Raw genomic sequence first — 21,162 nt, forward strand, 5'->3', positions numbered from 1 at the left:
GCACCTGGAGATACCCTCCAGGTCTGCATTGTTAACTAGTACTCAGAAGCCTCTGGCAATCGTCTCTGGTGAAGACGTGTGAAACTCACTCTGCAGGCAGTGTGGAACTGTGAGGGACTGAGGCTGAGCTCAACTCTCAGAAGTAAGATGCTTTTGGACAAGGCGTTCAGCTACCTTCTCACATATGGAACTTAGTATGTAGCACCTGTCTACCACAAGAATTACTGGGAAATCGTGAATTGAGCTTGGAGGCACTCGTCTTGTGTGCCGGGAGATTCCAATTACCTCTCCCAGCACTTCCGTCAAACAGCAGCCTAGGCCTTTTAGAAGCCAAGCCTTTTCGAACCAGCAGGCTGGATGTGGAGGTACAGGCCATAAGCTCAACTCTCAGAAGTGTGTATGCATGGGAGGCAGATGTCTGCTACCCGCTCGTACATGGGATTTGGAACCTAGCTACACTCTGATTGAGGAAAGCCGTTGGAAATCGCTGTATTCAACTCAGATACACGGGAGTTCAGCCCAGGGCTCACACATGCTTTCCCCGTAACCTCTCCCAGCCACTAACATTAGGATGTTAGCAGCTACTCCTACAGTCAGGCAGGATGCGGGAGGGTTCTGCCCTGTCCTCAGCTCTTACAGGGAAGCATGTCTTGAAGCCAGCTGTCAACTAGCTGCATTCCTATGGCAGTGAGAAGGTAGCAGTACTCTGAGTCAGGAGGTTCCAAGATTACCAGTCTACTGCACCTGGGGATAACCTCCAGGTCTGCATTGTTACCCTGCGTCTCAGAAGCCTCTGGCAAACGTCTCTGCTGAAGACCTGCGAAACTCACTCTGCAGGCAGTGTGGAACTGTGAGGGACTGAGGCTAAGCTCAACTCTCAGAAGTAAGATGCTTTTGGACAAGGCGTTCAGCTACCCTCTCACGTATGGAACATAGTATGTAGCACCAGTCTACCACAGGAATTACTAGGAAATCGCTGGACTGACCTTGGAGGCACTAGTCTTGGGTGCCGGGTGATTCCAAATACCTCTCCCAACACTTCCGTCAAACAGCGAGCCTAGGCCTTTTAGAAGCCAAGGGTACCAGCAGGCTGGCTGTGGAGGTGCAGGCCATAAGCTCAACTCTCAGAAGTGTGTATGCATGGGAGGCAGATGTCTGCTACCCACTCGGACATGGGAGTTGGAACCTGGCTCACTCTGATTGATGAAAGCCGTTGGAAATCGCTGTATTCTCCTCAGATACACGGGAGTTCAGGCCCAGTGCTCACACATGCTTTTCCCGCAACCTCTCCCAGCCACTAACAGAAGGATGTTAGCAGCTACTCCTACAGTCAGGCAGGATGCGGGAGGGTTCTGCCCTGTCCTCAGCTCTCACAGGGAAGCATGTCTTGAAGCCAGCTGTCAACTAGCTGCATTCCTATGACCGTGAGAAGGTAGCAGTACTCTGAGTCAGGAGGTTCCAAGATTACCACTCTACTGCACCTGGAGATACCCTCCAGGTCTGCATTGTTAACTTGTACTCAGCAGCCTCTGGCAATCGTCTCTGGTGAAGACGTGTGAAACTCACTCTGCAGGCAGTGTGGAACTGTGAGGGACTGAGGCTGAGGTCAACTCTCAGAAGTAAGATACTTTTGGACAAGGCGTTCAGCTACCTTCTCACATATGGAACATAGTATGTAGCACCTGTCTACCACAAGAATTACTGGGAAATCGTGAATTGAGCTTGGAGGCACTCGTCTTGTGTGCCGGGAGATTCCAAATACATCTCCCAGCACTTCCGTCAAACAGCGAGCCTAGGCCTTTTAGAAGCCAAGCCTTTTCGAACCAGCAGGCTGGATGTGGAGGTACAGGCCATAAGCTCAACTCTCAGAAGTGTGTATGCATGGGAGGCAGATTTCTTCTACCCGCTGGTACATGGAATTTGGAACCTAGCTACACTCTGATTGAGGAAAGCCGTTGGAAATCGCTGTATTCAACTCAGATACACGGGAGTTCAGGCCCAGTGCTCACACATGCTTTTCCCGCAACCTCTCCCAGCCACTAACATTAGGAAGTTTGCAGCTACTCCTACAGTCAGGCAGGATGCAGGAGGGTTCTGCCCTGTCCTCAGCTCTCACAGGGAAGCATGTCTTGAAGCCAGCTGTCAACTAGCTTCATTCCTATGGCAGTGAGAAGGTAGCAGTACTCTGAGTCAGGAGGTTCCAAGATTACCACTCTACTGCACCTGGAGATACCCTCCAGGTCTGCATTGTTAACTTGTACTCAGAAGCCTCTGGCAATCGTCTCTGGTGAAGACGTGTGAAACTCACTCTGCAGGCAGTGTGGAACTGTGAGGGACTGAGGCTGAGCTCAGCTCTCAGAAGTAAGATGCTTTTGGACAAGGCGTTCAGCTACCTTCTCACATATGGAACTTAGTATGTAGCACCTGTCTACCACAAGAATTACTGGGAAATCGTTAATTGAGCTTGGAGGCACTCGTCTTGTGTGCCGGGACATTCCAATTACCTCTCCCAGCACTTCCGTCAAATAGCGAGCCTAGGCCTTTTAGAAGCCAAGGGTACCAGCAGGCTGGATGTGGAGGTACAGGCCATAAGCTCAACTCTCAGAAGTGTGTATGCATGGGAGGCAGATGTCTGCTACCCGCTCGTACAGAGGATTTGGAACCTGGCTACACTCTGGTTGAGGAAAGCCGTTGGAAATCGCTGTATTCAACTCAGATACACGGGAGTTCAGGCCCAGTGCTCACACATGCTTTTCCCGCAACCTCTCCCAGCCACTAACATTAGGATGTTAGCAGCTACTCCTACAGTCAGGCAGGATGCGGGAGGGTTCTGCCCTGTCCTCAGCTCTCACAGGGAAGCATGTCTTGAAGCCAGCTGTCAACTAGCTGCATTCCTATGGCCGTGAGAAGGTAGCAGTACTCTGAGTCAGGAGGTTCCAAGATTACCAGTCTACTGCACCTGGGGATACCCTCCAGGTCTGCATTGTTACCCTGCGTCTCAGAAGCCTCTGGCAAACGTCTCTGCTGAAGACCTGCGAAACTCACTCTGCAGGCACTGTGGAACTGTGAGGGACTGAGGCTGAGCTCAACTCTCAGAAGTAAGATGCTTTTGGACAAGGCGTTCAGCTACCTCTCACGTATGGAACTTAGTATGTAGCACCAGTCTACCAAAGGAACTACTAGGAAATCGCTGGACTGAGCTTGGAGGTACTAGTCTTGCGTGCCGGGTGATTCCAATTACCTCTCCCAGCACTTCCGTCAAACAGCGAGCCTAGGCCTTTTAGAAGCCAAGGGTACCAGCAGGCTGGCTGTGGAGGTACAGGCCATAACCTCAACTCTCAGAAGTGTGTATGCATGGGAGGCAGATGTCTGCTACACACTCGGACATGGGAGTTGGAACCTAGCTGCACTCTGATTGATGAAAGCCGTTGGAAATTGCTGTATTCAACTCAGATACACGGGAGTTCAGGCCCAGTGCTCACACATGCTTTTCCCGCAACCTCTCCCAGCCACTAACATAAGGATGTTAGCAGCTACTCCTACAGTCAGGCAGGTTGCGGGAGGGTTCTGCCCTGTCCTCAGATCTCACAGGGAAGCATGTCTTGAAGCCAGCTGTCAACTAGCTACATTCCTATGGCAGTGAGAAGGTAGCAGTACTCTGAGTCAGGAGGTTCCAAGATTACCACTCTACTGCACCTGGGGATACCCTCCAGGTTTGAATTGTTACCCTGCGTCTCAGAAGCCTCTAGCAAACGTCTCTGCTGAAGACCTGCGAAACTCACTCTGCAGGCAGTGTGGAACTGTGAGGGACTGAGGCTGAGCTCAACTCTCAGAAGTAAGATGCTTTTGGACAAGGCGTTCAGCTACCTCTCACGTATGGAACTTAGTATGTAGCACCAGTCTACCACAGAAATTACTAGGAAATCGCTGGACTGAGCTTGGAGGCACTCGTCTTGTGTGCCGGGTGATTCCAATTACCTCTCCCAGCACTTCCGTCAAACAGCGAGCCTAGGCCTTTTAGAAGCCAAGGGTACCAGCAGGCTGGATGTGGAGGTACAGGCCATAAGCTCAACTCTCAGAAGTGTGTATGCATGGGAGGCAGATGTCTGCTACCCGCTCGTACACGGGATTTGGAACCTAGCTACACTCTGATTGATGAAAGCCGTTGGAAATCGCTGTATTCAACTCAGATACACGGGAGTTCAGGCCCAGTGCTCACACATGCTTTTCCCGCAACCTCTCCCAGCCACTAACATTAGGATGTTAGCAGCTACTCCTACAGTCAGGCAGGATGCGGGAGGGTTCTGCCCTGTCCTCAGCTCTCACAGGGAAGCATGTCTTGAAGCCAGCTGTCAACTAGCTGCATTCCTATGGCAGTGAGAAAGTAGCAGTATTCTGAGTCAGGAGGTTCCAAGATTACCACTACTGCACCTGGAGATACCCTCCAGGTCTGCATTGTTAACTTGTACTCAGAAGCCTCTGGCAATCGTCTCTGGTGAAGACGTGTGAAACACACTCTGCAGGCAGTGTGGAACTGTGAGGGACTGAGGGTGAGCTCAACTCTCAGAAGTAAGATGCTTTTGGACAAGGCGTTCAGCTACCTTCTCACATATGGAACTTAGTATGTAGCACCTGTCTACCACAAGAATTACTGGGAAATCGTGAATTGAGCTTGGAGGCACTCGTCTTGTGTGCCGGGTGATTCCAATTACCTCTCCCAGCACTTCCGTCAAACAGCGAGCCTAGGCCTTTTAGAAGCCAAGGGTACCAGCAGGCTGGATGTGGAGGTACAGGCCATAAGCTCAACTCTCAGAAGTGTGTATGCATGGGAGGCGGATGTCTGCTACCCGCTCGTACATGGGATTTGGAACCTAGCTACACTCTGGTGAGGAAAGCCGTTGGAAATCGCTGTATTCAACTCAGATACACGGGAGTTCAGGCCCAGTGCTCACACATGCTTTTCCCGCAACCTCTCCCAGCCACTAACATTAGGATGTTAGCAGCTACTCCTACAGTCAGGCAGGATGCGGGAGGGTTCTGCCCTGTCCTCAGCTCTCACAGGGTGCATGTCTTGAAGCCAGCTGTCAACTAGCTGCATTCCTATGGCAGTGAGAAATTAGCAGTACTCTGAGTCAGGAGGTTCCAAGATTACCAGTCTAATGCACCTGGGGATACCCTCCAGGTCTGCATTGTTACCCTGCGTCTCAGAAGCCTCTGGCAAACGTCTCTGCTGAAGACCTGCGAAACTCACTCTGCAGGAAGTGTGGAACTGTGAGGGACTGAGGCTGAGCTCAACTCTCAGAAGTAAGATGCTTTTGGACAAGGCGTTCAGCTACCTTCTCACATATGGAACTTAGTATGTAGCACCTGTCTACCACAAGAATTACTGGGAAATCGTGAATTGAGCTTGGAGGCACTCGTCTTGTGTGCCGGGAAATTCCAATTACCTCTCCCAGCACTTCCGTCAAACAGCGAGCCTAGGCCTTTTAGAAGCCAAGGGTACCAGCAGGCTGGATGTGGAGGTACAGGCCATAAGCTCAACTCTCAGAAGTGTGTATGCATGGGAGGCAGATGTCTGCTACCCGCTCGTACATGGGTTTTGGAATCTAGCTGCACTCTGGTTCAGGAAAGCCGTTGGAAATCGCTGTATTCAACTCAGATACACGGGAGTTCAGGCCCAGTGCTCACACATGCTTTTCCCGCAACCTCTCCCAGACACTAACATTAGGATGTTAGCAGCTACTCCTACAGTCAGGGAGGTTGCGGGAGGGTTCTGCCCTGTCCTCAGCTCTCACAGTGAAGCATGTCTTGAAGCCAGCTGTCAACTAGCTGCATTTCTATGGCAGTGAGAAGGTAGCAGTACTCTGAGTCAGGAGGTTCCAAGATTACCACTCTACTGCACCTGGAGATACCCTCCAGGTCTGCATTGTTACCCTGCGTCTCAGAAGCCTCTGGCAAACGTCTCTGGTGAAGACGTGCGAAACTCACTCTGCAGGCAGTGTGGAACTGTGAGGGACTGAGGCTGAGCTCAACTCTCAGAAGTAAGATGCTTTTGGACAAGGCGTTCAGCTACCTTCTCACATATGGAACTTAGTATGTAGCACCTGTCTACCACAAGAATTACTGGGAAATCGTGAATTGAGCTTGGAGGCACTCGTCTTGTGTGCCGGGAGATTCCAATTACCTCTCGTAGCACTTCCGTCAAACAGCGAGCCTAGGCCTTTTAGAAGCCAAGGGTACCAGCATGCTGGATGTGGAGGTACAGGCCATAAGCTCAACTCTCAGAAGTGTGTATGCATGGGAGGCAGATGTCTGCTACCCGCTCGTACATGGGATTTGGAACCTAGCTACACTCTGGTTGAGGAAAGCCGTTGGAAATCGCAGTATTCAACCAGATACACGGGAGTTCAGGCCCAGTGCTCACACATGCTTTTCCCGCAACCTCTCCCAGCCACTAACATTAGGATGTTAGCAGCTACTCCTACAGTCAGGCAGGATGCGGGAGGGTTCTGCCCTGTCCTCAGCTCTCACAGGGTGCATGTCTTGAAGCCAGCTGTCAACTAGCTGCATTCCTATGGCAGTGAGAAGGTAGCCGTACTCTGAGTCAGGAGGTTCCAAGATTACCAGTCTAATGCACCTGGGGATACCCTCCAGGTCTGCATTGTTACCCTGCGTCTCAGAAGCCTCTGGCAAACGTCTCTGCTGAAGACCTGCGAAACTCACTCTGCAGGCAGTGTGGAACTGTGAGGGACTGAGGCTGAGCTCAACTCTCAGAAGTAAGATGCATTTGGACAAGGCGCTCAGCTACCCTCTCACGTATGAAACTTAGTATGTAGCACCAGTCTACCACAGGAATTACTAGGAAATCGCTGGACTGAGCTTGGAGGCACTAGTCTTGTGTGCCGGGTGATTCCAATTACCTCTCCCAACACTTCCGTCAAACAGCGAGCCTAGGCCTTTTAGAAGCCAAGGGTACCAGCAGGCTGGCTGTGGAGGTACAGGCCATAAACTCAACTCTCAGAAGTGTGTATGCATGGGAGGCAGATGTCTGCTACCCACTCGGACATGGGAGTTGGAACCTAGATACACTGTGATTGAAGAAGGCCGTTGGAAATCGCTGTATTCAACTCAGATACACGGGAGTTCAGGCCCAGTGCTCACACATGCTTTTCCCGCAACCTCTCCCAGCCACTAACATAAGGATGTTAGCAGCTACTCCTACAGTCAGGCAGGATGCGGGAGGGTTCTGCTGTGTCCTCAGCTCTCACAGGGAAGCATGTCTTGAAGCCAGCTGTCAACTAGCTGCATTCCTACGGCAGTGATAAGGTAGCAGTACTCTGAGTCAGGAGGTTCCAAGATTACCACTCTACTGCACCTGGAGATACCCTCCAGGTCTGCATTGTTAACTTCTACTCAGAAGCCTCTGGCAATCGTCTCTGGTGAAGACGTGTTAAACTCATTCTGCAGGCAGTGTGGAACTATGAGGGACTGAGGCTGAGCTCAACTCTCAGAAGTAAGATGCTTTTGGACAAGGCGTTCAGCTACCTTCTCACATATGGAACTTAGTATGTAGCACCTGTCTACCACAAGAATTACTGGGAAATCGTGAATTGAGCTTGGAGGCACTCGTCTTGTGTGCCGGGAGATTCCAATTACCTCTCCCAGCACTTCCGTCAAACAGCGAGCCTAGGCCTTTTAGAAGCAAAGGGTACCAGCAGGCTGGATGTGGAGGTACAGGCCATAAGCTCAACTCTCAGAAGTGTGTATGCATGGGAGGCAGATGTCTGCTACCCGCTCGTACATGGAATTTGGAACCTAGCTACACTCTGATTGAGGAAAGCCGTTGGAAATCGGTGTATTCAACTCAGATACACGGGAGTTCAGGCCCAGTCCTCACACATGCTTAACCCCAAACCTCTCCCAGCCACTAACATTAGGATGTTAGCAGCTACTCCTACAGTCAGGCAGGATGCGGGAGGGTTCTGCCCTGTCCTCAGCTCTCACAGGGAAGCATGTATTGAAGCCAGCTGTCAACTAGCTGCATTCCTATGGCAGTGAGAAGGTAGCAGTACTCTGAGTCAGGAGGTTCCAAGATTACCAGTCTACTGCACCTGGGGATACCCTCCAGGTCTGCATTGTTACCCTGCGTCTCAGAAGCCTCTGGCAAACGTCTCTGCTGACGACCTGTGAAACTCACTCTGCAGGCAGTGTGGAACTGTGAGGGACTGAGGCTGAGCTCAACTCTCAGAAGTAAGATGCTTTTGGACAAGGCGTTCAGCTACACTCTCACGTATGGAACTTTGTATGTAGCACCAGTCTACCACAGGAATTACTAGGAAATCGCTGGACTGAGCTTGGACGCACTAGTCTTCTGTGCCGGGTGATTCCAATTACCTCTCCCAGCACTTCCGTCAAACAGCGAGCCTAGGCCTTTTAGAAGCCAAGGGTACCAGCAGGCTGGATGTGGAGGTACAGGCCATAAGCTCAACTCTCAGAAGTGTGTATGCATGGGAGGCAGATGTCTGCTACCCACTCGGACATGGGAGTTGGAACATGGCTACACTCTGATTGATGAAAGCCGTTGGAAATCGCTGTATGCAACTCAGATACACGGGAGTTCAGGCCCAGTGCTCACACATGCTTTTCCCGCAACCTCTCACAGCCACTAACATAAGGATGTTAGCAGCTACTCCTACAGTCAGGGAGGTTGCGGGAGGGTTCTGCCCTGTCCTCAGCTCTCACAGTTAAGCATGTCTTGAAGCCAGCTGTCAACTAGCTGCATTTCTATGGCAGTGAGAAGGTAGCAGTACTCTGAGTCAGGAGGTTCCAAGATTACCACTCTACTGCACCTGGAGATACCCTCCAGGTCTGCATTGTTACCCTGCGTCTCAGAAGCCTCTGGCAAACGTCTCTGGTGAAGACGTGCGAAACTCACTCTGCAGGCAGTGTGGAACTGTGAGGGACTGAGGCTGAGCTCAACTCTCAGAAGTAAGGTGCTTTTGGACAAGGCGTTCAGCTACCTTCTCACATATGGAACTTAGTATGTAGCACCTGTCTACCACAAGAATTACTGGGAAATCGGGAATTGAGCTTGGATGCACTCGTCTTGTGTGCCGGGAAATTCCAATTACCTCTCCCAGCACTTCCGTCAAACAGCGAGCCTAGGCCTTTTAGAAGCCAAGCCTTTTCGAACCAGCAGGCTGGATGTGGAGGTACAGGCCATAAGCTCAACTCTCAGAAGTGTGTATGCATGCGAGGCAGATGTCTGCTACCCGCTCGTACATGGGATTTGGAACCTAGCTACACTCTGATTGAGGAAAGCCGTTGGAAATCGCTGTATTCAACTCAGATACACGGGAGTTCAGGCCCAGTGCTCACACATGCTTTTCCCGCAACCTCTCCCAGCCACTAACATTAGGATGTTAGCAGCTACTCCTACAGTCAGGCAGGATGCGGGAGGGTTCTGCCCTGTCCTCAGCTCTCTCAGGGAAGCATGTCTTGAAGCCAGCTGTCAACTAGCTGCATTCCTATGGCAGTGAGAATGTAGCAGTACTCAGAGTCAGGAGGTTCCAAGATTACCAGTCTACTGCACCTGGGGATACCCTCCAGGTCTGCATTGTTACCCTGCGTCTCAGAAGCCTCTGGCAAACGTCTCTGCTGAAGACCTGCGAAACTCACTCTGCAGGCAGTGTGGAACTGTGAGGGACTGAGGCCGAGCTCAACTCTCAGAAGTAAGATGCTTTTGGACAAGGCGTTCAGCTACCTTCTCACGTATGAAACTTAGTATGTAGCACCAGTCTACCACAGAAATTACTAGGAAATCGCTGGACTGAGCTTGGAGGCACTAGTGTTGTGTGCCGGGTGATTCCAATTTCCTCTCCCACCACTTCCTTCAACCAGTGAGCCTAGGCCTTTTAGAAGCCAATGGTACCAGCAGGCTGGCTGTGGAGGTACAGGCCATAAGCTCAACTCTCAGAAATGTGTATGCATGGGAGGCAGATGTCTGCTACCCACTCGGACATGGGAGTTGGAACATGGATACACTCTGATTGATGAAAGCCGTTGGAAATCGCTGTATTCAACTCTGATACACTGGAGTTCAAGCCCAGTGCTCACACATGCTTTTCCCCCAACCTCTCCCAGCCACTAACATAAGGATGTTAGCAGCTACTCCTACAGTCAGGCAGGATGCGGGAGGGTTCTGCCCTGTCCTCAGCTCTCACAGGGAAGCATGTCTTGAAGCCAGCTGTCAACTAGCTGCATTCCTATGGCAGTGAGAAGGTAGCAGTACTCTGAGTCAGGATGTTCCAAGATTACCACTCTACTGCACCTGGAGATACCCTCCAGGTCTGCATTGTTAACTTGTACTCAGAAGCCTCTGGCAATCGTCTCTGGTGAAGACGTGTGAAACTCACTCTGCAGGCAGTGTGGAACTGTGAGGGACTGAGGCTGAGCTCAACTCTCAGAAGTAAGATGCTTTTGGACAAGGCGTTCAGCTACCTTCTCACATATGGAACTTAGTATGTAGCACCTGTCTACCACAAGAATTACTGGGAAATCGTGAATTGAGCTTGGAGGCACTCGTCTTGTGTGCCGGGAGATTCCAATTACCTCTCCCAGCACTTCCGTTAAACAGCGAGCCTAGGCCTTTTAGAAGCCAAGGTTAGCAGCAGGCTGGACGTGGAGGTACAGGCCATAAGCTCAACTCTCAGAAGTGTGTATGCATGGGAGGCAGATGTCTGCTACCCGCTCGTACATGGGATTTGGAACCTAGATACACTCTGGTTGAAGAAAGCCGTTGGAAATCGCTGTATTCAACTCAGATACACGGGAGTTCAGGCCCAGTGCTCACACATGCTTTTCCCGCAACCTCTCCCAGCCACTAACATAAGGATGTTAGCAGCTACTCCTACAGTCAGGCAGGATGCGGAGGGTTCTGCCCTGTCCTCAGCTCTCACAGGGAAGCATGTCTTGAAGCCAGCTGTAAACTAGCTGCATTCCTATGGCAGTGAGAAGGTAGCAGTACTCTGAGTCAGGAGGTTCCAAGATTACCACTCTACTGCACCTGGAGATACCCTCCAGGTCTGCATTGTTAACTTGTACTCAGAAGCCTCTGGCAATCGTCTCTGGTGAAGACGTGTGAAACTCACTCTGCAGGCAGTGTGGAACTGTGAGGGACTCAGGGTGAGCTCAACTCTCAGAAGTAAGATGCTTTTGGACAAGGCGTTCAGCTACCTTCTCACATATGGAACTTAGTATGTAGCACCTGTCTACCACAAGAATTACTGGGAAATCGTGAATTGAGCTTGGAGGCAGTCGTCTTGTGTGCCGGGAGATTCCAATTACCTCTCGCAGCACTTCCGTCAAACAGCGAGCCTAGGCCTTTTAGAAGCCAAGGGTACCAGCAGGCTGGATGTGGAGGTACAGGCCATAAGCTCAACTCTCAGAAGTGTGTATGCATGGGATGCAGATCTCTGCTATCCTCTCGTACATGGGATTTGGAACCTAGCTACACTCTGATTTAGAAAAGCCGTTGGAAATCGCTGTATTCAACTCAGATACACGGGAGTTCAGGCCCAGTGCTCACACATGCTTTTCCCGCAACCTCTCCCAGCCACTAACATTAGGATGTTAGCAGCTACTCCTACAGTCAACAGGATGCGGGAGGGTTCTGCCCTGTCCTCAGCTCTCACAGGGAAGCATGTCTTGAAGCCAGCTGTCAACTAGCTGCATTCCTATGGCAGTGTGAAGGTAGCAGTACTCTGAGTCAGGAGGTTCCAAGATTACCAGTCTACTGCACCTGGGGATACCCTCCAGGTCTGCATTGTTACCCTGCGTCTCAGAAGCCTCTGGCAAACGTCTCTGCTGAAGACCTGCGAAACTCACTCTGCAGGCAGTGTGGAACTGTGAGGGACTGAGGCTGAGCTCAACTCTCAGAAGTAAGATGCTTTTGGACAAGGCGTTCAGCTACCCTCTCACGTATGGAACTTAGTATGTAGCACCAGTCTACCACAGGAATTACTAGGAAATCCCTGGACTCAGCTTGGAGGCACTAGTCTTGTGTGCCGGGTGATTCCAATTACCTCTCCCAACAATTCCGTAAAACAGCGAGTCTAGGCCTTTTAGAAGCCAAGTGTACCAGCAGGCCGGATGTGGAGGTACAGGCCATAAGCTCAACTCTCAGAAGTGTGTATGCATGGGAGGCAGATGTCCTCTACCCACTCGGACATGGGAGTTGGAACCGGGCTACACTCTGATTGATGAAAGCCGTTGGAAATCGCTGTATTCAACTCAGATACACGGGAGTTCAGGCCCAGTGCTCACACATGCTTTTCCCGCAACCTCTCCCAGCCACTAACATAAGGATGTTAGGAGCTACTCCTACAGTCAGGCAGGATGCGGGAGGGTTCTGCCCTGTCCTCAGCTCTCACAGGGAAGCATGTCTTGAAGCCAGCTGTCAACTAGCTGCATTCCTACGGCAGTGAGAAGGTAGCAGTACTCTGAGTCAGGAGGTTCCAAGATTACCACTCTACTGCACCTGGAGATACCCTCTAGGTCTGCATTGTTAACTTGTACTCAGAAGCCTCTGGCAATCGTCTCTGGTGAAGACGTGTGAAACTCACTCTGCAGGCAGTGTGGAACTGTGAGGGACTGAGGCTGAGCTCAACTCTCAGAAGTAAGATGCTTTTGGACAAGGCGTTCAGCTACCTTCTCACATATGGAACTTAGTATGTAGCACCTGTCTACCACAAGAATTACTGGGAAATCGTGAATTGAGGTTGGAGGCACTCGTCTTCTGTGCCGGGAGATTCCAATTACCTCTCCCAGCACTTCCGTCAAACAGCGATCCTAGGCCTTTTAGAAGCCAAGCCTTTTCGAACCAGCAGGCTGGATGTGGAGGTACAGGCCATAAGCTCAACACTCAGAAGTGTGTATGCATGGGAGGCAGATGTCTGCTACCGGCTCGTACATGGGATTTGGAACCTATCTACACTCTGATTGAGGAAAGCCGTTGGAAATCGCTGTATTCAACTCAGATACACGGGAGTTCAGGCCCAGTGCTCACACATGCTTTTCCTGCAACATCTCCCAGCCACTAACATTAGGATGTTAGCAGCTACTCCTACAGTCAGGCAGGATGCGGGAGGGTTCTGCCCTGTCCTCAGCTCTCACAGGGAAGCATGTCTTGAAGCCAGCTGTCAACTAGCTGCGTTCCTATGGCAGTGAGAAGGTAGCAGTACTCTGAGTCAGGAGGTTCCAAGATTACCAGTCTACTGCACTTGGGGATACCCTCCAGGTCTTCATTGTTACCCTGCGTCTCAGAAGCCTCTGGCAATCGTCTCTGCTGAAGACCTGCTAAACTCACTCTGCAGGCAGTGTGGAACTGTGAGGGACTGAGGCTGAGCTCAACTCTCAGAAGTAAGATGCTTTTGGACAAGGCGTTCAGCTACCCTCTCACGTATGGAACTTAGTATGTAGCACCAGTCTACCTCAGGAATTACTAGGAAATCGCTGGCCTGAGCTTGGAGGCACTAGTCTTGTGTGCCGGGTGATTCCAATTACCTCTCCCAGCACTTCCGTCAAACAGCGAGCCTAGGCCTTTTAGAAGCCAAGGGTACCAGCAGGCTGGCTGTGGAGGTACAGGCCATAAGCTCAACTCTCAGAAGTGTGTATGCATGGGAGGCAGATGTCCTCTACCCACTCGGACATGGGAGTTGGAACCTGGCAACACTCTGATTGATGAAAGCCGTTGGAAATCGCTGTATTCAACTCAGATACACGGGAGTTCAGGCCCAGTGCTCACACATGCTTTTCCCGCAACCTCTCACAGCCACTAACATAAGGATGTTAGCAGCTACTCCTACAGTCAGGCAGGATGCGGGAGGGTTCTGCCCTGTCCTCAGCTCTCACAGGGAAGCATGTCTTGAAGCCAGCTGTCAACTAGCTGCATTCCTACGGCAGTGAGAAGGTAGCAGTACTCTGAGTCAGGAGGTTCCAAGATTACCACTCTACTGCACCTGGAGATACCCTCTAGGTCTGCATTGTTAACTTGTACTCAGAAGCCTCTGGCAATCGTCTCTGGTGAAGACGTGTGAAACTCACTCTGCAGGCAGTGTGGAACTGTGAGGGACTGAGGCTGAGCTCAACTCTCAGAAGTAAGATGCTTTGGACAAGGTGTTCATCTACCTTCTCACATATGGAACTTAGTATGTAGCACCTGTCTACCACAAGAATTACTGGGAAATCGATGGACTGAGCTTGGAGGCACTAGTCTTGTGTGCCGGGAGATTCCAATTACCTCTCCCAGCACTTCCGTCAAACAGCGAGCCTAGGCCTTTTAGAAGCCAAGCCTTTTCGAACCAGCAGGCTGGCTGTGGAGGTACAGGCCATAAGCTCAACTCTCAGAAGTGTGTATGCATGGGAGGCAGATGTCTGCTACCCGCTCGTACATGGGATTTGGAACCTATCTACACTCTGATTGAGGAAAGCCGTTGGAAATCGCTGTATTCAACTCAGATACACGGGAGTTCAGGCCCAGTGCTCACACATGGTTTTCCTGCAACCTCTCCCAGCCACTAACATTAGGATGTTAGCAGCTACTTCTACAGTCAGGCAGGATGCGGGAGGGTTCTGCCCTGTCCTCAGCTCTCACAGGGAAGCATGTCTTGAAGCCAGCTGTCAACTAGCTGCATTCCTATGGCAGTGAGAAGGTAGCAGTACTCTGAGTCAGGAGGTTCCAAGATTACCACTCTACTGCACCTGGAGATACCTTCCAGGTCTGCATTGTTAACTTGTACTCAGAAGCCTCTGGCAATCGTCTCTGGTGAAGACGTGTAAAACTCACTCTGCAGGCAGTGTGGAACTGTGAGGGACTGAGGCTGAGCTCAACTCTCAGAAGTAAGATGCTTTTGGACAAGGCGTTCAGCTACCTTCTCACATATGGAACTTAGTATGTAGCACCTGTCTACCACAAGAATTACTGGGAAATCGTGAATTGAGCTTGGAGGCACTCGTCTTGTCTGCCGGGAGATTCCAATTACCTCTCCCAGCACTTCCGTCAAACAGGGAGCCTAGGCCTTCTAGAAGCCAAGGGTACCAGCAGGCTGGATGTGGAGGTACAGGCCATAAACTCAACTCTCAGAAGTGTGTATGCATGGGAGGCAGATGTCTACTACCCGCTCGTACATGGGATTTGGAACCAGCTACAGACTGATTGATGAAAGCCGTTGGAAATCGCTGTATTCAACTCAGATACACGGGAGTTCAGGCCCAGTGCTCACACATGCTTTCCCCGCAACCTCTCCCAGCCACTAACATTAGGATGTTAGCAGCTACTCCTACAGTCAGGCAGGATGCGGGAGTGTTCTGCCCTGTCCTCAGCTCTCACAGGGAAGCATGACTTGAAGCCAGCTGTCAACTAGCTGCATTCCTATGGCAGTGAGAAGGTAGCAGTATTCTGAGTCTGGAGGTTCCAAGATTACCAGTCTACTGCACCTGGGGATACCCTCCAGGTCTGCATTGTTACCCTGCGTCTCAGAAGCCTCTGGCAAACGTCTCTGCTGAAGACCTGCGAAACTCACTCTGCAGGCAGTGTGGAACTGTGAGGGACTGAGGCTGAGCTCAACTCTCAGAAGTAAGATGCTTTTGGACAAGGCGTTCAGCTACCCTCTCACGTATGGAACTTAGTATGTAGCACCTGTCTACCACAAGAATTACTGGGAAATCGTGAATTGAGCTTGGAGGCACTCGTCTTGTGTGCCGGGAAATTCCAATTACCTCTCCCAGCACTTCCGTCAAACAGCGAGCCTAGGCCTTTTAGAAGCCAAGGGTACCAGCAGGCTGGCTGTGGAGGTACAGGCCATAAGCTCAACTCTCAGAAGTGTGTATGCATGGGAGGCAGATGTCTGCTACCCACTCGGACATGGGAGTTGGAACCTAGCTACACTGTGATTGAAGAAGGCCATTGGAAATCGCTGTATTCAACTCAGATACACGGGAGTTCAGGCCCAGTGCTCACACATGCTTTTCGCGCAACCTCTCCCAGCCACTAACATAAGGATGTTAGCAGCTACTCCTACAGTCAGGCAGGATGCGGGAGGGTTCTGCCCTGTCCTCAGCTCTCACAGGGAAGCATGTCTTGAAGCCAGCTGTCAACTAGCTGCATTCCTATGGCAGTGAGAAGGTAGCAGTACTCTGAGTCAGGAGGTTCCAAGATTACCACTCTACTGCACCTGGAGATACCCTCCAGGTCTGCATTGTTAACTTGTACTCAGAAGCCTATGGCAATCGTCTCTGGTGAAGACGTGTGAAACTCACTCTGCAGGCAGTGTGGAACTATGAGGGACTGAGGCTGAGCTCAACTCTCAGAAGTAGATGCTTTTGGACAAGGCGTTCAGCTACCTTCTCACATATGGATCTTAGTATGTAGCACCTGTCTACCACAAGAATTACTGGGAAATCGTGAATTGAGCTTGGAGGCACTCGTCTTGTGTGCCGGGAGATTCCAATTACCTCTCCCAGCACTTCCGACAAACAGCGAGCCTAGGCCTTTTAGAAGCCAAGCCTTTCGAACCAGCAGGCTGGATGTGGAGGTACAGGCCATAAGCTCAACTCTCAGAAGTGTGTATGCATGGGAGGCAGATGTCTGCTACCCGCTCGTACATGGGATTTGGAACCTAGCTACACTCTGGTTGAGGAAAGCCGTTGGAAATCGCTGTATTCAACTCAGATACACGGGAGTTCAGGCCCAGTGCTCACACATGCTTTTCCCGCAACCGCTCCCAACCACTAACATTAGGATGTTAGCAGCTACTCCTACAGTCAGGCAGGATGAGGGAGAGTTCTGCCCTGTCTCAGCTCTCACAGGGAAGCATGTCTTGAAGCCAGCTGTCAACTAGCTGCATTCCTATGGCAGTGAGAAGGTAGCAATATTCTGAGTCAGGAGGTTCCAAGATTACCAGTCTACTGCACCTGGGGATACCCTCCAGGTCTGCATTGTTACCCTGCGTCTCAGAAGCCTCTGGCAAACGTCTCTGCTGAAGACCTGCGAAACTCACGCTGCAGGCAGTGTGGAACTGTGAGGGACTGAGGCTGAGCTCAACTCTCAGAAGTAAGATGCTTTTGGACAAGGCGTTCAGCTACCCTCTCACGTATGGAACTTAGTATGTAGCACCTGTCTACCACAAGAATTACTGGGAAATCGTGAATTAAGCTTGGAGGCACTCGTCTTGTGTGCCGGGACATTCCAATTACCTCTCCCAGCACTTCCGTCAAACAGCGAGCCTAGGCCTTTTAGAAGCCAAGCCTTTTCGAACCAGCACGCTGGATGTGGAGGTACAGGCCATAAGCTCAACTCTCAGAAGTGTGTATGCATGTGAGGCAGATGTCTGCTACCCGCTCGTACATGGGATTTGGAACCTAGCTACACTCTGATTGATGAAAGCCGTTGGAAATCGCTGTATTCAACTCAGATACACGGGAGTTCAGTCCCAGTGCTCACACATGCTTTTCCCGCAACCTCTCCCAGCCACTAACATTAGGATGTTAACAGCTACTCCTACAGTCAGGCAGGATGCGGGAGGGTTCTGCCCTGTCCTCAGCTCTCACAGGGAAGCATGTCTTGAAGCCAGCTGTCAACTAGCTGCATTCCTATGGCACTGAGAAGGTAGCAGTACTCTGAGTCAGGAGGTTCCAAGATTACCAGTCTACTGCACCTGGGGATACCCTCCAGGTCTGCATTGTTACACTGCTTCTCAGAAGCCTCTGGCAAACGTCTCAACTGAAGACCTGCAAAACTCACTCTGCAGGCAGTGTGGAACTGTGTGGGACTGAGGTTGAGCTCAACTCTCAGAAGTAAGATGCTTTTGGACAAGGCGTTCAGCTACACTCTCACGTATGGAACTTAGTATGTAGCACCAGTCTACCAGAGGAATTACTAGGAAATCGCTGGACTGAGCTTGGAGGCCCTAGTCTTGTGTGCCGGGTTATTCCAATTACCTCTCACAAAACTTCCGTCATACAGCGAGCCTTGGCCTTTTAGAAGCCAAGGGTACCAGCAGGCTGGCTGTGGAGGTACAGGCCATAAGCTCAACTCTCAGAAGTGTGTATGCATGGGAGGCAGATGTCTGCTACCCCCTCGGACATGGGAGTTGGAACCTGGCTACACTCTGATTGATGAAAGCCGTTGGAAATCACTGTATTCAACTCAGATACACGGGAGTTCAGGCCCAGTGCTCACACATGCTTTTCCCGCAACCTCTCCCAGCCAATAACATAAGGATGTTAGCAGCTACTCCTACAGTCAGGCAGGATGCGGGAGGGTTCTGCCCTGTCCTCAGCTCTCACAGGGAAGCATGTCTTGAAGCCAGCTGTCAACTAGCTGCATTCCTATGGCAGTGAGAAGGTAGGAGTACTCTGAGTCAGGAGGTTCCAAGATTACCACTCTACTGCACCTGGAGATACCCTCCAGGTCTGCATTGTTAACTTGTACTCAGAAGCCTCTGGCAATCGTCTCTGGTGAAGACGTGTGAAACTCACTCTGCAGGCAGTGTGGAACTGTGAGGGACTGAGGCTGAGCTCAACTCTCAGAAGTAAGATGCTTTTGGACAAGGCGTTCAGCTACTTTCTCACATATGGAACTTAGTATGTAGAACCTGTCTACGACAAGAATTACTGGGAAGTCGTGAATTGAGATTGGAGGCACTCGTCTTGTGTGCCGGGAGATTCCAATTACCTTTCCCAGCACTTCCGTCAAACAGCGAGCCTTGGCCGTTTAGAAGCCAAGGGTACCAGCAGGCTGGATGTGGAGGTACAGGCCATAAGCTCAACTCTCAGAAGTGTGTATGCATGGGAGGCAGATGTCTGCTACCCGCTCGTACATGGAATTTGGAACCTAGCTACACTCTGATTGATGAAAGCCGTTGGAAATCGCTGTATTCCACTCAGATACACGGGAGTTCAGGCCCAGGGCTCACACATGCTTTTCCCGCAACCTCTCCCAGCCACTAACATAAGGATGTTAGCAGCTACTCCTACAGTCAGGCAGGATGCGGGAGGGTTCTGCCCTGTCCTCAGCTCTCACAGGGAAGCATGTCTTGAAGCCAGATGTCAACTAGCTGCATTCCTATGGCAGTGAGAAGGTAGCAGTATTCTGAGTCAGGAGGTTCCAAGATTACCACTCTACTGCACCTGGAGATACCCTCCAGGTCTGCATTGTTAACTTGTACTCAGAAACCTCTGGCAATCGTCTCTGGTGAAGACGTGTGAAACTCACTCTGCAGGCAGTGTGGAACTGTGAGTGACTGAGGCTGAGCTCAACTCTCAGAAGTAAGATGCTTTTGGACAAGGCGTTCAGCTACGTTCTCACATATGGAACTTAGTATGTAGCACCTGTCTACCACAAGAATTACTGGGAAATCGTGAATTGAGCTTGGAGGCACTCGTCTTGTGTGACGGGAGATTCCAATTACCACTCCCAGCACTTCCGTCAAACAGCGAGCCTAGGCCGTTTAGAAGCCAAGGGTACCAGCAGGCTGGCTGTGGAGGTACAGGCCATAATCTCAACTCTCAGAAGTGTGTATGCATGGGAGACAGATGTCTGCTACCCGCTCGTGCATGGGATTTGGAACCTAGCTACACTCTGGTTGAGGAAAGCCGTTGGAAATCGGTGTATTCAACTCAGATACACGGGTGTTCAGGCCCAGTGCTCACACATGCTTTTCCCGCAACCTCTCCCAGCCACTAACATAAGGATGTTAGCAGCTACTCCTACAGTCAGGCAGGATGCGGGAGGGTTCTGCCCTGTCCTCAGCTCTCACAGGGAAGCATGTCTTGAAGCCAGCTGTCAACTAGCTGCATTCCTATGGCAGTGAGAAGGTAGCAGTACTCTGAGTCAGGAGGTTCCAAGATTACCACTCTACTGCACCTGGAGATACCCTCCAGGTCTGCATTGTTAACTTGTACTCAGAAGCCTCTGGCAATCGTCTCTGGTGAAGACGTGTGAAACTCACTCTGCAGGCAGTGTGGAACTGTGAGGGACTGAGGCTGAGCTCAACTCTCAGAAGTAAGATGCTTTTGGACAAGGCGTTCAGCTACCTTCTCACATATGGAACTTAGTATGTAGCACCTGTCTACCACAAGAATTACTGGGAAATCGTGAATTGAGCTTGGAGGCACTCGTCTTGTGTGCCGGGAGATTCCAATTACCTCTCCCAGCACTTCCGTCATGCAGCGAGCCTAGGCCTTTTAGAAGCCAAGGGTACCAGCAGGCTGGATGTGGAGGTACAGACCATAAGCTCAACTATCAGAAGTGTGTATGAATGGGAGGCAGATGTCTGCTACCGCTCGTACATGGGATTTGGAACCTAGCTACACTCTGGTTGAGGAAAGCCGTTGGAAATCGCTGAATTCAACTCAGATACACGGGAGTTCAGGCCCAGTGCTCACACATGCTTTTCCCGCAACCTCTCCCAGCCAATAACATAAGGAAGTTAGCAGCTACTCCTACAGTCAGGCAGGATGCGGGAGGGTTCTGCCCTGTCCTCAGCTCTCACAGGGAAGCATGTCTTGAAGCCAGCTGTCCACTAGCTGCATTCCTATGGCAGTGAGAAGGTAGGAGTACTCTGAGTCAGGAGGTTCCAAGATTACCACTCTACTGCACCTGGAGATACACTCCAGGTCTGCATTGTTAACTTGTACTCAGAAGCCTCTGGCAATCGTCTCTGGTGAAGACGTGTGAAACTCACTCTGCAGGCAGTGTGGAACTGTGAGGGACTGAGGCTGAGCTCAACTCTCAGAAGTAAGATGCTTTTGGACAAGGCGTTCAGCTACCTTTCACATATGGAACTTAGTATGTAGAACCTGTCTACGACAAGAATTACTGGGAAGTCGTGAATTGAGATTGGAGGCACTCGTCTTGTGTGCCGGGAGATTCCAATTACCTTTCCCAGCACTTCCGTCAAACAGCGAGCCTTGGCCGTTTAGAAGCCAAGGGTACCAGCAGGCTGGATGTGGAGGTACAGGCCATAAGCTCAACTCTCAGAAGTGTGTATGCATGGGAGGCAGATGTCTGCTACCCGCTCGTACATGGAATTTGGAACCTAGCTACACTCTGATTGATGAAAGCCGTTGGAAATCGCTGTATTCCACTCAGATACACGGGAG

The sequence above is a fragment of the Canis aureus genome, chromosome 16, assembly GCF_053574225.1.
Source record: "Canis aureus isolate CA01 chromosome 16, VMU_Caureus_v.1.0, whole genome shotgun sequence".
NCBI classification, from domain to species: Eukaryota; Metazoa; Chordata; class Mammalia; order Carnivora; family Canidae; genus Canis; species Canis aureus.